Raw genomic sequence first — 15,231 nt, forward strand, 5'->3', positions numbered from 1 at the left:
TTCATAATACTATTAATATGTCTATATCTTTTCAGAATTATTTGTTGCTCATAAATAATTACAAGATAAGAAGAACTTTTTATATACAACGTCTTTAAATTTTCTGTTGAATCATATAAACTTGAATTGCTAGCTTAAACGATCAAAAAAATTTGTACTTGAAAGAAATAATACTGAAATATCATTTTGATTTCCATAATAACACACGTATATATTAATAATTTAGTTGCTAAGACTCCAGACCCCACCCCAAGCAACCGATACTAGTGGATTGGATTACGGATTTCTTCCGAAATAATTTTTCATATAAAACAGAATTAACTGAAAATGAATTCAATTCTACTTAAAGATGGCTAAAGGTATTTAAAAAATGCATTGGCATTGTGTTCTGATATATTCTAAAAGTTTCAAATGTCTAGCTAGTTTGGAAATTAGTTAAAAATCAATTGCAAGATTTGTACTGGATAAACAACCACCGGACAAATAAGAATACGACCTAATAAAAACGTTATAAAATGATACAATAGGTGCTGCCCTAAAGTGCAACAATGCGACAGAGGCAATTTATTGAATTATATTTATTTCGTTTTCATGGTTTTTATATAGATCTAATAGATAGAGCAAGTGGCTAACACCCGTTTCTCATAAAAACAAGAATCCGAAACATTTTAGTTAAAATTGTGTTGTAACTATAATTTAAATAAAACCAGTGCATATATATTATATTCCTCATAATGTGAAAACAAAAACTAAAAACTCATTATATTATTATGAGAATTTTTGTATCAAAAGATTTTATCTATCTAGTGAAAATTGAAATTGTTTTCGTTTGTGATTTACCTCTTATTCAAAATCACTCCTCTTTTTTGCAATAATTTCAAAAGTAAATTTTAAACAAAACAATAATTAATTTTTTGACATGATGAATTCGCTTGATCAGCTCAAACTTATAACAGGTACCTACTACTAGAAACAGTTATGAAAGTGTTTTTATTTTAATTTAATTGTGATAGTTTAAATTGCACTTTTGTATTGTAACAGACAATGATATACCTATATGATCAGGTAATTTCTATTGTATCTAATATCAACATCCAATTAGGTACATTGTATTTAATTACTGTGCCCTCTTGTGGCAGTAAATATCTACCTACTGTCTCATATCAGTTTCGTCCTCAGAGAGAAGAGAGTACTGTTGACTTAGCTGGTATCCGATTTTCCGAAAATATTTTTAAATGACGCCGTTCATAATAATAATGTTAGTTCTTAATTAAAATTTGTGTTAAAAAAATATTCTGAGCTTTCCTGTTGCCTGTTACTGTGAAAATATTCTTGCCGTTGAATCAAAATAACCCCCACCCCATGTTTGTGTTTATTATATCTACTTACACTAAATTAATTACATCCCTATCAGCGTAACTAATCAACGTAGGATAACGGTAGTGGATATTTATTCAATATATATTCTATTCTATTATATATCTATTCAATATATATTCTAGCAGAACCATACTTAGGAGCGTACGTCTATAAGATATGCGTCTATTTTTAAGAAGCCAATATCGGCAACTTAGATTCTGTCGCCTACAATCTTGTCCGGAAATTTTTACGTATGCAGTTCGCCTTATTACACTTCATCGTAAAATGTTGTATCGGAAATATAAGGTCGTATATTAAAGACCGTCCAACCTCTTTAGGTCGTATAGTACTGAGATAAAATTCATGTCTAAATACAACACGGTTCTTGTTGGTTTACAGAAAGACAGCGGCAAAGAAATTTTGAAAATAGCCGATGTACTGGATTATTAATTGTGAGGTTAGGTTAGGTTTTCATTCTTATATTCATGTATTTTGCCAAAATCGGCTGTGAAAATAGATATGACCGTATGACGGTTATCTTTTTCCGACAAGAAAGCTCACGGCGAACTGTGCTACGGTAAGATGTAATATTTACAATTTACATGTAACCGCCTACAGTATCTGTACATAATAATACGTCATAAAACAGGTAGTAAATCTACGGAAAAAGGTAGTAGCCCAAGATACGCCAAAGTCGAGCTCTGGATGATGTTTATTCCTAAGTTAATTTAGATGGTTCTGTATCGTCCGTTACGTAGTATTATAAATATAACCCTGTAACTAACGGTTATTTTCAATGGACAAATATGCAGTTGGGATCTAACTGCAAGGGAGAGTGATAAATCATAATACGCCTCTTTAGACACGCGATCCCGCCAATCTTTTATTTATACCAGAACTTTAATGCTAGAAACACATTACGATTACGTCACGTGAGCGCACGTAAGCTCATGGTGAGCCCGTGAGTACACATTTATGAGTTACCCGATCACACGTTTTTTAAAATTATTTTAGTGGTTTGAAAGAGAGCTACAAATAATACGTAATTGACACATTTTCTTAGGTTGTCAGATTTTATTAGTGAATGTTCTGATGGATGGTTGTAGCCATGGCCCCCACAAGAGGGAGGGGGGGGCTGACAGGGCTCTAGCCTAGGGGCCCGGGCTCAGGAAGAGCCCGGCGTGACGAGTCGCCCAGATGAGTGAGATAAACACAGACCACAAATATAGTAAAAAAGTCGCTATTTTGCTTCAATAATTAAAATATATGATTTTACGACGCAATTGTGCTGATACTCGACAACTCCATAATTCAAATGGATGTAAATGGATGGGAAAATACAAAAAATTGCTAAAAATTCACCTTAATTTTACCGCGTACACCATAGTAAACGCTAATGTTAAGCGCGTCACACTGCCTTTACCCTTAGTGATAGGTAGGGAGGCCCGCCACACATCCTAGCCTAGGGGCCCGCTTCAGGATGTGGGGGGCATGGTTATAGCACATCGCATGACGTGGTGGTAATGTATTTTCTAGCATTAATTTTCTAATTGAAATAAAACACAAGCTATTAGTGTTATTTAAACGTAATTGAGTATGGATGAATATACACCATAGCCTCTGAATAACAAAATTGACGTTGATTACACTGTTTTATATATCTTCACTGGGCGGGAGCTTTGTAAGTTACTTATAAGCGCGTGGCTAGCTTAAAAAAATCAGACAAATAGCCAATCAACCCGCCTCTGTCCGCTCAGGAACAAGCCTACTGGTTATTTTTCGAACTTAACTCAGAAAATTATAAAATTAACCGGGATTGTTTAGGTCAAATTATTCCCCTTCATAATAAAGTATCGATATATGTCTCACCGATGTATTATAATGATGGTAACAACAATTTCGTAAATTTACTGATATAAAATATAAATATTCTAACAACCCTACAGCCTTTCAATTCCTCTTGACAAAATCAGTCACCCTGAGAAAAGAAAACGATTGGTTGAACATAGTTTCACTGCGTATGTAATTTGACGCAATACGAAGTTGTTTATTGAATTTCACGCCTTTCGAGTAAACTCAAGAAAACGAGTACATAGGTAATACATATATATATATACGTAAGATACATTCTATATTATTTTTATTTTACCGAGTATAAATCAGAAATTTTCCATGATTGATCGTTTTATTTAGTTTCCAAGCAAAGTTCGACCTAAAAGTAATCAGTTTGGATAAAAAACGTGGATAAATGTTTGGAATACAAACACTGTACAGCTTAATCTTTGCAAAGATTACAACGTTATTTCATACAATATGGGATGAATCAAAAAACCTACATTCATGTTAACATGACAAAGCTTATTAATAAAAAAATATATACAGTACGTATAATTGAGGAGCTCAGGATTAAAAGGATGCAAGTGAATATTATGTAACCGTGTTGAATAAATAACTTAAAAGTTACATAATTATAATTTTTCATTTTTTAAATTGTCTACAAAATCATATTGATTTTGGCTGCCTCATAAAAAAGTTTCGCAACAGATGGAGAAATAGATTAAAAAACATTAAGTGCATTTTCGAAACTCGTGATTTGTAACCGGTATCCACGACTTTATAAGTTACCGCTCGGCTATCGCGGGTACTCACAGTTAATTGTGTGAGTTTAAAATCTACATAACTGTTTTCAACATTCTGTAAATCATATATTTTTCGTAAATGACCCACTATTATATTTTTTTTCGACCATGTTCAATCCTAATAAGATCATAATGGGCCTCCACAGAGTGGAAGTTTGTATTAACAGATTTTTGTTTTTAGAAGAAATGGATGTCAGCCACTTGCTCAACCTATTAGGTCCATACTCTGACTCATACACAAATTGAAAAACAATATGTGTACTTGCCAGACCCAGGATTTGAACTTGGGACCCACGACGCTATAGGCCGACGCTTAAGCCGCGCGCCTTTATTGTATATAAAAAATAGCCAGAGAATCTTAAGAAGTCTAAAAGGGCATTTTCGGGAAAAGTGCAATTCAAGATTTTTCAGGCGATGATTGTTCATGGATTTTAATTTAATATTTCTGCTATTAATTCAATGTTGTGCACACAAAATTGTGTTTTCGCTAATTGATTTTCAAATGCAAATAACACGTTAATTACAAAATTAATTTAAAGGGCTGTAAGCATTGAATTTATACCTATTTAAAACTGATTCTGAAAGATATGAAAATTTAGGTACAAAATCGGTACCTAACTAACTAATTTTTGGGAAACTAGGACTATAATAATTATAATCGAAATAAGACACACTGGCTCTGAGGTACTCTTCCACAAAAAATATTGATGTATCTTCATATTTATTAGTACTTTAGAAGTGAGAAGGAATAGGGAACCGGAGGGTAGGTTGGTTTGACTCCCAAATGAATAACTCAGAATTTGGTGCGTGAATGAAATGAACCCTGGTTTTATATCTCTTTCCAAATAAATATTAATTTAATTATTACAGATAAGTTTACAGATTATAATTTAGATGTGTGAAATCACGAGTATGCGTTCTGATGAATTGCGAGTTGATCGGGCGAAGCGAAACGATAACCTTACGGTTGAATCTTAAATAACTAAATGACCATGTTGATTTCTTCTACTGAGTATTTTATACTGATTCGATACAATAGAAAATGGTGCTATCAACTACTTGAATATTTTTGATAATCATGCTTATGAGGTTTATTGTGGAATGCATGATTCGTTTCGTAAATAATTATAAACAATTGATTTCAATTTGAACAATTATGCAGTTTTTAATAATTGAGCAAGATTGATTTTCATTCAAACAACTTTTGTGCATATCACATAGCATTATTAATTTCTTAATTTGCGATATTATTGATTATTGAATTATTATATTATTTTGCTAAATTGGCTTTCTGTTGAAATTTGAATGACTCACATAAATCGCTTGTTTTGCAATTTTAACAATATTATGTTGCAAGTTACATTGCAGTAATAAATTAATGGTTTTCTGCTAAGTCATTCTGGATGGTAGAGTATTCACTTGATTGAAATTAAATTTCAGTTAGAATCATTCAAATAAAGTAGACACGTTTCAATGGAAACAATGACAATATTTTATACATAAGAGGTTTTGGAATTGGTTTTTGGAAACTTTTCATATTTGTAATGCATATCTGAACAATTTATTTTTCGCGCTCAAACTGCTTCTAACTATTTATTTTTTAAATTTATACCAACATCAGAATTCTATTAACATGAAATAGAACTAATTATCTAAGACGATAATTAAGTTTTCATCACTCGAGCTTATCATATTATTACATTTTATTAGATATTATAATGATTAGTCGATATCAAATCTTTTAATTAAGCATTTCAAAATTAATCTCTCCTCGCATACTGCGTTTGTCCGTAATATAAATTAAACGAGGAAACTAATAAAACCATTGGTACTATCATGTAATATTAAAAAATATAATATGAAACAATAAACAACCATTAAAACAGTTCATTAGTTCTTTGTTTATTAATCAATTAATATGTAACCACATAAAATTAAACTTTGTAATTAATTGGACATCATTCCAGATTAAAATACCAAACAATTACAACTTATGTATTGTGAGTTGTACTGCTTTCATCCTAAACTATGGCATATATTGTATATTTTAGAATTAGTGCAGGATCCCATAGACTTTTCGTATACATAATATACGGAACGCATTCTGACAATTGGAATTGGTTCTAGGGGTCACAAAGATATATAATGTCGATGTTGCCAGGCGATATTAGTGGTCAATTTTTATTTATTGAGGTTTTAATTTGTTTTCTTGTTACCCACCACACTTGACTTGTTGTTTCTTTTTTTTAATAATTGTGTACTTAGTATGGTTAGTGGTTATCGTTATTTAATTTATTCACCTACCTATATATTATGCAATCTACACTGTTTTTGGATTAACCATAATACTAAAACTAATATCATATGCATAGATATAGTAAAGAAACCAATCTGGTTGATTATATAAAAAAATGCTACTAAATAAAATAATTTAAGCCAACGAGGATCCTACGAATCGATAATTTTGAACACATTGCACTACCCGCAACTTTTATTTTTTCAAATAGGACGAACCGTTCTACGACCATGCCGATGGCATGGTACAATTATTGCATTTTCAATCAATCCCTGATTTGGTCTTGTTTTTATTGAAGAACTCAAAACAATTTTTGGTGGGTAACAAGAAAAAAAATTAAAACCTCAATAAAAAAAAATTACCACTAATATCATCTGGCAACATCAACATATATCTTTGTGACCCCTAGAACCTATTCCAATTGTCAGAATGCGTTCCGCATATTATATATACGAAAAGTCTATGGGATCCTGCACTAAACGAAGAAAAAGAAAAATACATTAGATAATAATATGTGTCATGTACAGACGCAGTTTGCCATTTAATCCACAGTATTGAATATTTGCAGTAATTACGTCATACCAAATTTGTCGATGGCTGGACAAGATAATAATATAATAAAATAGCAATGTTGGGCGTGGTGGTGAAACCAGACGACACTATTGTGTACTTATCTACGATTATATCGTAATATAAGTATAATATAAGTGGTAAGTCCACAGACGTTAGAAATTTCCTTTTATGTGAAAGCGAAGCTATAAATAATAGAAGTCATAGTTTACTGTTTAAAATATCTCTAAATCATTCCGCATTACGATTAGATTTAATGCAAACTTCATTGTTATCATCCCCATTTAAGAAAAATCGCATCTATATATATTATTATTATTTCAACACATTTTTAGACTGAAACAGTATAAATTCCGTTATTATTATTATTATTACCTGTTGCAATGTTCAGTTCACGAAGTGGTCAAATCTGAGTGGTTTACAGTGAAACAAGATATCTTGAAATGATTGGGTAAAAGGTTGGTAAATAGTCAAATAGTATTAAGTGTTTTAATACTAAATAATAATATAATATTCCATCTTGTTACAGTAAAATTAACCTTCTGCTACAGAGAAACGTGAAGCAAAAAAGGAACCCTGGTATACAAGTTTTTTATGTAAACTGTGAAGAGAAAATAATATACTGTAGCGCGGGACCTCTCGCTTGCCCCGAATACTTTCTCCCTCGCACCGCGGCCGTCGCTTACAGTCCACACGGGCACTTCCCATGGAGGCGTTTCCTACCTGCGCGCGCCGGCGTCTCGGCTGGCCGGCGAGGAGAGGGTCGCCCGGTTGGTAATATAAGGCGCCACACGGCCTTGAACAAATCAGTGAACCTTGGGCCAGCTTGGCCCTGACTTAGCATACTAGTCTTGCTTGGTTCTGAAAAAGATATACACGGCTTTCCGTAAACTCTATCAGACCACAGTGAGCTATACTTGCTGAACCCTGCTCAACGCAATGGTCTTGTTTACACTGAAAATGGTATAAGCGGCTTCCCGTAACCCTATCAGTGTACAATGAGCTATTGTGGTGAGGTAGGTACGAGTTCAGGTTTTGCCATAGTTATACTTTCAAAGAATACAACGAACCCTTATAATATTTATTAAGGAAGTACCTACACCTACCCTTATAAATTGGCGCCCCAACTAGTGGCTGAAAAATGAAAATGGCGTCCGTAAATCTGACAAGCGATCAGTTTAAGGATTTGATAAAAGAGCTGACAAAAGACGCAAAACATGGAAGTTTTGCGCAGTGTACAGCAAGATATGATGGGACCAACAATAGCAGCCAAGTGGAAGCATTCATCGCAACTGCGACTGTGTTCAGGACGATCGAACACATCGACGAGTATAATTCACTGATTGGATTACAGCTTCTATTGGAGAAACATGCTGCTACATGGTGGATGGGAGTGAAAGATACCATCACTTCCTGGGAGGATGCAATGGCGGGGATTAGGCACGCTTTTGCACCCAAAAGGCACGCGTACAAGGTATACACAGAGTTATGCACGATCAGTCAGAAAGCAAACGAACTGACTGATCTATTCATCAACCAGAAAAGAGCTCTGTTAGCAGAACTCCCAGCCCCGGCACACGCGGAATCAGTGCAGATTGACATGATATTTGGTCAATTGCACATAAAGATTCGCGATGGAATGCCGCGAAACACTATCAAAAGTTTCGACGATCTCATCAAAAGGGCTCGAGAGATCGAGGACAAGCTGAGAGAAAAATCATACAAAATGCAACCGGATGAGAATCCCCACACGCCAGCTCCATTCTGTTCGTTGTGCTACAGGAAGGGACATCAAGCTGATACATGCCGGAAAAAGATACAGCATAACAGTAACCCAGCCGAACAGAACATCGCGACACGCATAGCCGACATGTTTGCATGTTACGGATGCGGCAAGCCTGGCGTAATGAGATCCAACTGCCCGAATTGCCAAAAACAGAAACCATCACCACCGACAAAGCTAAGTTTCTATGCAGTTCATGCACAAGGACTATGCGACACCGAGGCCCGTCACCAACCAACAACCGCAGACACTCAGATGGCGATGGCCGACCTCTCAGCAGAGAAACCAATACCGAGTGAAGAGTTTGGAGTATACGGACCGGACATTCTCCTGAGCCCGATAACCGGTACTCCACAACGCCAAGTGGACGCAACGACCTCAAATCTGCTCAAAACTGATGCAAGCAGTAATGCATCAGGAGCTGTTTCACTCCAGGGGGAGGGAAAAGAAGAGCATCCAGTAGAACCTGCTAGTCGTCTCACACACGCAGAGAGAAACTACTCGATAACGGAGTCAGAGAATGTTATACCCGAGATAGCGTCGAATCTACTTCAACTCACCGACCTCTCAGCAGAGAAACCAATACCGAGTGAAGAGTTTGGAGTATACGGACCGGACATTCTCCTGAGCCCGATAACCGGTACTTCACAACGCCAAGTGGACGCAACGACCTCAAATCTGCTCAAAACTGATGCAAGCAGTAATGCATCAGGAGCTGTTTCACTCCAGGGGGAGGGTAAGGAAGAGCAACCGGTAGAATATGCTGGTTGTCCACTCACACACACAGAGAGAAACTACTCGATAACGGAGTCAGAGAATGTTACACCCGAGATAACGCCAAATCTACTCCAACTCACCGGAAGTCTCAGACGCACTAGGGTAGTACATGACAATAAGCATGATAACAGGAAGCAATATGCCGACCACAAACGTAGGCCAGACCCTGACCCAGACCCGGGAGACACCGTACTGAATGCATCACATGCACCCAGCAACGCATCGGAAGGCTTCAATTTCAAGCTTTCCCCTAGACGCAGACGTGGAAGACCGAAGAAAAGATCAACTAAGAACCAACATCAAGAGACAGATTCTGGATCTTCAGCGGGGCGCTTATCAGATCCAGAGGGGGAGATTGTAGCGCGGGACCTCTCGCTTGCCCCGAATACTTTCTCCCTCGCACCGCGGCCGTCGCTTACAGTCCACACGGGCACTTCCCATGGAGGCGTTTCCTACCTGCGCGCGCCGGCGTCTCGGCTGGCCGGCGAGGAGAGGGTCGCCCGGTTGGTAATATAAGGCGCCACACGGCCTTGAACAAATCAGTGAACCTTGGGCCAGCTTGGCCCTGACTTAGCATACTAGTCTTGCTTGGTTCTAAAAAAGATATACACGGCTTTCCGTAAACTCTATCAGACCACAGTGAGCTATACTTGCTGAACCCTGCTCAACGCAATGGTCTTGTTTACACTGAAAATGGTATAAGCGGCTTCCCGTAACCCTATCAGTGTACAATGAGCTATTGTGGTGAGGTAGGTACGAGTTCAGGTTTTGCCATAGTTATACTTTCAAAGAATACAACGAACCCTTATAATATTTATTAAGGAAGTACCTACACCTACCCTTATAATACTTAATATTATAAGGTTTCTTCAACTATTCCATATGAAAATTTATTACTTTTTTGCATTTTTTGTAAAAACTTAAGTCAATTAGAATTTCAAATCAACTTCCATCAAGTAACTTAAGTCGATAACATTATTATCTATGATTAACACATATGAAAATTAATATTCTATGTTAGTATTCATCGTCACCAGTGGCTCAACAACCAAGGGTGAATCCTTGGATCCTCCAAGCGCTTCTTCCATCACCCCCTATTTTTTTATTTATTTATTGAGGAAACAAACAGTTACATTTTGAATACAAAAATATGTTTAAAAAAGAATAGTGAAATTATATTGCAAACAACAAAGTTTCCATGTATAAATTATAATATAGTTAAGCCTAACAAGAATAAAAAGTGAGAAAGTAAGAAGAGCATAAATATAACGAAATTACATATGAAAAAAGAGGTATAAATTATAGACTAAATATATCTATGTTATAGATATATAAACTTGTTGATTGAAACTAAACTTGTCTAAGGTATATTATATAATATATACACACATTTTAAATTTGGTTAATATCCATTATACAAAATTTTGGAGATAGCGCGTTTAAACGAAACAGATGTATTATTGAAAGGATCAACGGTGGAGAAAGACATATTGTAATTTAAAGAAGAGCACCGAATAAAGGAGGTTTGTGCATAATTTGAATCACTGTCATTATGAATCAGTGTTTTGAGTGTATCTGCCCTAGCCACCATAGCACCATAGTAGTATAGCATACTTGTTGATATTGTCCAACTACCGAAGTTTGGGAGTCTCAGTCGATCTGCGACCATTTTGTCTGCTATCCAGTATGGTCCCCGGCGGTTGAGTACTGTCTATTCTTGCTACATGGTCCACTCACCGGAGTCTTACTAAGGTCAATGAATGTGGAGATACATTCATTTTAGAAGAAGTCGTACAACCCCAGGCTATGTCGTATACGCTATTCTCTTCCTTTTAGTATGGGAATATAAGCACCTTTCATTTGAATATTATGTAAAGGGTTATCAAATTAGTACTTTTGATTTTTAAAATATCATAGCAGCTATTTTTTCTGATTTCTACCAAAATTGACATTTGTGTTCAGTATTGTTTAGCAAATCATCATGGAAAGATACACAGTCATACAGCGTATAAATTTGATTACTACACTTAATAATGAAACTACTCGAGCTACGTTTAGGGCAGGGGTCGGCAAACTCTTGGAGTAAAAGAGCCAAATATGAGTATCACAACGGTTAAAAAAAAATTCGAGAGCCATTATATATTTTTATAAATATGATTTATTTCAGTGAATGTTATTGTTTATTTTTCAAGTGAAGAAGATTTTACGAATAAAACTAACGCAACTATAAGTTTTTTTATTGTTAACATTATAAATATATTTTTTTACAGAAAATGAGTAACATACAATTTTCACGCATTCCTTAAAACTAATGTGAACAATGACCTTCCTTGCATTTATTTGGAGAGTGTTTGTATGTTTGGTATGTAACTTGTAGTTTTCAATTTTAGGCGTGACTCCAAATTTTCATCTGTTATTTGGCTTCTCTAAATGCTATTTATATTATTCATCGTAGGCTCTACCTTATTATGTAAATCTTTTAGAGCGCTCCGCTGTGTTGTGAAATTAAATTGCATTTTTCTCTCTCCAAATCCTCAATTTTGGTGGCAAGACCTACAAATTTGGAGCTACATAACTCTTTGCTTTTTTTGTCGACTTTTGCAATGGGCGGATTTAAAACATAATAAACAATCATAACTTTTTTTGTAAAAAATGTGAATTGGGAATTTGGCAAAGAGCCGCATGCCAATACCCAAATAGCCGCGTGTGGCTCGCGAGCCGCGGTTTGCCGACCTCTGGTTTAGGGCATTTTATGAAATGTATAATCAAAATAATCGACCTACAGAGCTTACTATCCGTAATTTAATTAGAAAATTTGAGTCAGACGGTCATGCTTGTGATCGTACACGAATGTTGCTGAAACAATAATTGATGTTGTGAATCAAAGTGTGGATGGAAATCCAGAACAACCAATTACATGTCGTTATCAAGAATTTGGACTTTCTTATGGCATTAGGTACATGGAATATTCTTCATAAAGATCTGCATATGACGGCGTATAAAATACAGTTAATACAAGAACTTAAACCGAATGACCACTTGGTGCGTCAAAATTTTGATGATTGGGATTTAGTGCAACTTGAAACAGACCCATTATTTCATGAAAAATCATTTTCAGCGATGAAGCTTATTTTTGGTTAAATGACTTCATAAATATACACAATTATAGCAACATGGTATTATTGAAACCCCGTTATATCCACAAAAACTAACAGCTTGACGTGGTTTATGGTCTAGAGGTGTAATTGGATCGTATTTTTTTGAAAATGAAAATGGAAATGCAGTTACTGTCAATGAAGAAGGCTACAGAAACGTGATTAGTATTTTTTGCTGACATGAATTAAAAGAAAAGTTCAGTAAAATATATAAGATCTCTTATTTGATAACAATCTAATAAATCAATCGCACGGTTATTGGCTATGGTGAGATTTCAATACTCAGGGCTATAAGTTAATATGGGCAAATCTTTTATATTATATGTTTAATATAAAGTATGTTTCATCTTTACTTACAGGATTGAGAGTTTCTTAATCATTGTATAAAGTAATAGGTACACGTATAAAGAGTAGGTAGTACGGATATGTGCGTAATTGCATATTTAACTATATACTTTTCTGAAGAGACAAATTAAAAAGGAAAAGATTTAATTTCACAAAACGATAAATGTGTATTTTTCCAGGACTTTGAAGTAGTAATTACTTTGATGATGTACTTTTAAATCTCCTTCAATGGAAGTCATAATTACGTTATTCTACAAAACTTTCACAAAGACGAGCTAGAAAAATACTTTCAGCACATTAACAGCCTTTTTTTATAAATGCAACATATTATAGTTATTATACTCTTAGAATAATATAATGTAATTATTTAATTAAAATGTCAATTAGTTAAGTGTAGTGCTTCTCAATTTTTTTTCTAAAAAATAAGGGCAAAACGTATTTTTTGGTAAATGATGATTATTTATTTGAATAGTAGCTGGCTGGTTGGTTTAAAATAATATAGTTATTTTTCAATACTATTGCGCATTATACCAAACTAACCATTTTTGTTTTTTTTATAATTTTTATAACACACACACACACGCACAAACATACTGATAGTCGCTTTTCTTAAGCAATTTATTTTATTGTTACGCTTTAAGATGAAAATCCCACATAGCATGGTGAGGTGAAGGCGTTATTGTCAGCGTAGTCACTCAAAGTTCCTGTGTTTGGCAACAAAAAATATTGGTGCTTCTGGTTCGGTGGTCTGACATTTTAGTTTCAACATATAAATGTGAATAATATTTTCCATCCATTTACTTTCCGAGATAATTCAAGGAAAGAATTTCCATTCCCGCTAGAGTCAAACAAATTCGACACAATCGTCATGCGGGATTTTATGCATACGGTTTGTGTTTCAGTTTATGTTTCTGTACCTTGATGTGCGGAAGTCATATTTATATAATTTTTGAGTTAAGTATGCATATTTAAATGTGTATTCACGTTCTCTTAGTGCTGAAATTTGGGGGTCCAATGTCACATAGTTTTCAAAATATTTACTTCTAAAACAACAGTAGTCCAATTATTATAATACTTTAGAGCTGAAGGAGTGGATGTCCAATTTGAGTCATTACTTTTATTTATTATTTGTATTAGGTCGTATTCTTATTTGTCCAATGGTTATTTATCCAGTACAAATCTTGCAGTCGATTTTTAACTAACTTCCCGACTAACTAGACATTTGAATCTTTTAGAATATATCAGAACACGATGCCAATGCATTTTTTAATACTTTTAACCATCTTTAAGTAGAATTGAATTCATTTTCAGTTAATTCTGTTTTGTATGAAAAGTTATTTCGGAAGAAATCCGAAATCCAATCCACTATTATTGGTTGCTCGGGGTCTGGGGTCCTAGCAACTAAATTATTAATATATACGTGCGTTACTATGGAAATCAATATGAAATGTCAAAGTGACATTTCAGTATTATTTCTATCAGTACATTTTTTTTGATCGTTTAAGCTAGTCAAGTCAAGTTTATATGATTCAACAGAAAATTTAAAAAGTTGTAAATAAAAAGTTCTTTTTATCTTGTAATTATTTTTGTTTTAAGCTATAGCAAAATATTAATTGCAAAAGTGCAACATACGGCGTTTTAGTCCGAAAGCGAGTGAGTATTTTAACTAGATTAGATTAACTGTGTTAAAACTGCTATCCTACAAAATATTGAATATTTGACTTCCAGATTTTCAGCTCAAAGGCTACAGGTTTATTTTTAATACCTACTGTATTGCTATAAAGAACGAGATAAGTATTATATTATATATATTGAGAATGAAAATATTATTATAAAGTATATTTAAGTGATGTCATGAGGTATCTAACAAATTGCTAACTTTTCGAGTGTTGTATTATCCCGCGTGCTTTAGAGGCTAAATATTTGATTACAACGAGCGGCATTTTATTGATTGTGTACACACTTTGTGTATTTAGGCTTACGTCAGCCATAATTAGAGAGAGGTTATCTAAATTATGCAACGAATCTTTTTTATCGGGGCTTATAATTAAAGTATGCATTATCCAAATGTCAGGTTATCTCTATCAGCAAATTGTTGCCAACTTGAATTTTTTTATCGTTTTTTGTTTGAAGATTAATTTGTTTTATTCAGTAATTATTTACTTAACAACTCCCTTATCTCCAAACGTTGTCGGTCGTTTACCGTGGCGTAACGTATGAGAGATGCTTTTCAAAATCACAATCATTTGGTGGATAATTAATTATTTAAAGAAAAATCTATCGTCTTCAATATAGTGTGGAAAATAT

General features: G+C 34.4%; 1 protein-coding gene across 1 annotated transcript in view; it reads right to left on the reverse strand.

Annotated features, from left to right (window-relative positions):
• The window catches only part of LOC147064740 (G protein-coupled receptor dmsr-1-like), a 214,256-nt gene that overhangs the window by 180,814 nt on the left and 18,211 nt on the right, over window positions 1-15,231 (reverse strand). The gene's annotated exons all lie outside the window — the stretch shown is intronic.

The sequence above is a fragment of the Rhyacophila brunnea genome, unplaced genomic scaffold (assembly GCF_057557595.1).
Source record: "Rhyacophila brunnea isolate RB1 unplaced genomic scaffold, BYU_Rbru_1.0 scaffold_7, whole genome shotgun sequence".
Classification (NCBI taxonomy): Eukaryota; Metazoa; Arthropoda; class Insecta; order Trichoptera; family Rhyacophilidae; genus Rhyacophila; species Rhyacophila brunnea.